We start from the raw sequence: 2,760 nt of genomic DNA, 5'->3' as shown, positions 1-2,760 counted from the left end.
CAGCATGACTTTGCTATCGCTACCAAATTTGAGCATTTATATCATGGATACACTTGAGCTTCAAAAACAAAACTCCATCATTAATATCTTAGTCATGGAGTATCAAACACTAGAAGTCTAGATGTTTTCTGATAATTCACAAACTTCAAAAGTACTTTTTGGGTCAACTTTAAAGGGTTCTATCACCATGTGGTATATTTAGCTGATCAAAACAAGTTATAGAATATGAAAGGTTTCTTTTTTACCTATATTTTGATATCAGGCTCATCTTCTAGTTGTCATTCCTTAAAATATTCCTTAAAATATATATATTTTTTCTGCTTCTGGAACTTAAGAAATTAAAAAATCACATTTTAAAAATGTCAAATTTTAAACTATCACCATGTAATTTAAAGGTCTGTGATTCTGAAAATATTCAGTATTCAACTATGACTCATGGAAGTCATGACTGGAGTTTTGTCAAACAAGATTAAAAAACTCAAACATACAGCCATGGATGTAAACTGCAGCTTGACTCTTTTGGCAAAGACACAGAGCATACTGTATGTATACTTGCACTTATAATTCACATTGCACAGTCAAACAATTTAAGTGTGCTGGAAGTGGGTTACTCTTTACTTTTTTTCTTTATAGTGACGGGTGCTGTTATCACAGTTCACCTTTTTATATGAAGGGATGTTATACCATCTGACAAAGTTGAGAAAATACATCTAATTTATTATTTCCAGCTATTGCTCAGACAAAACGTATTCTTGTATGAGTTGCCACCTGAAATCTATTTGAGAATATTGTGTCCCAGTGATTGCTGATAAACTGTGTAGTAAGAAAGAAAGGATTGTGTGGGCGGCTCTGCCTTTTTATGAAAAATGATCCAGTGCTAGAAGGTTATCTTCTGCAGACTGACCCTGAGGTCAGCACAAAATGAACCTCTAGACTCGCAAAAAAGATGCACAGCTTTTCCACTACAGAGCAGCACACCTTTCTTGCAGTGTGTTCGAAATAAGATCAAAGCTGCCATTCACTCATCTTGAAGCTAAATCCAACATCACAAATGATCAAAGCGGGCGAAGATATGGACAGAATCGATACATTGTGGTGGCTGAATAAGAGTAAATAAGGGTTTGCATGACCCTTGGCAGCTCTGATAATGTTCAAGATGGAGAAATAGATACATTAAGTGATCAGTGCATCAGCACATCTCTATGCTTGTGTGTTGATCGCAATAAAAATGTCATCTGCCACACATGTTAGCTCTTGTTCTGCAGCAGCTTTGACATTAATAATGAATACCTGTATTGTTGCCTACATTTAAAAATTACAATAACAAAACATAAATAAATAAAAACAATAATAACTTTTCTTAATTGCTTACTCAAAGTGGGTCATGTTGGGGCGGTGTCTGTTGCAGGTGACATACTAGTACACATGTCTTTGGAAAAACTAATTGAATATCAAGTGCAAAAACTGTCACTTTTCTAAAATGTTTGGTCTGCTGTCATGAAAAACAGTCTGACATCCACAGGAAAGCGTTAAGAATGATATATGAATGATTAGTACCACAAAAAATGCACGCATGTTACGACTGATAAGGAATGTTGTTTTAAAATTATTTCTTAATTGGAACACTCTTAAATCAGATTTACAGCACACAGAATTTACTAGAATTGAACAACTACCTATCTAAAAAATACAGACACAATGTAAATAATTCCAAGGGAAACACTGAGTCATAAGAAGAAGACAGTGACATTGGCTTGTTCAAAAAATGTAAAAAGAAAAGAACAAAATGACCTAGTGAAAGATTAGCATTCAATTCGTGACATTTATGAAGATGTGTGACGATGGTACTGAGACTGTGCCTTCCTTACCTCTTCCAAATTCACTTTCTAAATAATTCATTGTTGTCTTCAGCTGTTCTTTCCTGGTTGTTCCCCAGAGTTGCGAGAAACCACGCAGCCATCAGTCTGCATGTGCAGCTTCAGTATGTGCTGGGGTGTTAACGTTCTGCCTTCTATTCTTTCTCACACGTGGTGCCATACTTGGGGAATTACATTTGTCCAGCATAGCGTTTTGCTGTGCCCTTCCTTTTCCATTGTGGTGCCAAGTTGAAGTGAGTGCGGAGGGAGGCCAGGGCGGTTCTCTGTGAGAAGCTGCTGTTTGATGTGCCTTCCGTGGCCTCAAGCCATGAAGTAGAGGGGGAAGTTATGCACAACAACCAGGGTCAGAATCTGCTCTACTTCATAACTACGAGTGCTTGTGTTTCACCCTTGTGCTCGCTTTCGTGGTGACAAAAACATGTTGGTTGTTGTTTGTTCTTATTAAGATGCAATCATTTAACGATTAAAGGTTTGGTTTGTGTTGAAGTATATTATGTAGAGATCGGAAATGGCTCTCACGTGTGCTTCTAGAAGAACAATTAATATACCCCACATGGCCCTAATCATCACTTGGTCAGTGTGGGATTACATCAAGGGAGATAAGACACTGAGGTGACCTAAATCACAAATAGCTTGATAGTATTACTTTTAAAAGGACCTATCCTCTTGTGTCTTGAACTTTTCACATATACATGCATGTCAGCTTTGGGTAGATAGGGCCGTTCACGATCATATCTATAACTGTGGACCCTAGAAAACCTTTATACAAACTTGTCACTTCAGAACAAGAAACTTGTCTTGAAGGGTCTATCATATCACTGTTTTTTGTGCAGATGGACCTGACAGTTAAACAAGCTCTTGCTGTGGGGAGAGACAAGTCACT

Source organism: Pundamilia nyererei, unplaced genomic scaffold (assembly GCF_000239375.1).
Source record: "Pundamilia nyererei isolate P.nyererei 1_Seehausen unplaced genomic scaffold, PunNye1.0 scaffold00009, whole genome shotgun sequence".
Classification (NCBI taxonomy): Eukaryota; Metazoa; Chordata; class Actinopteri; order Cichliformes; family Cichlidae; genus Pundamilia; species Pundamilia nyererei.
This window is presented reverse-complemented; position numbering follows the sequence as displayed.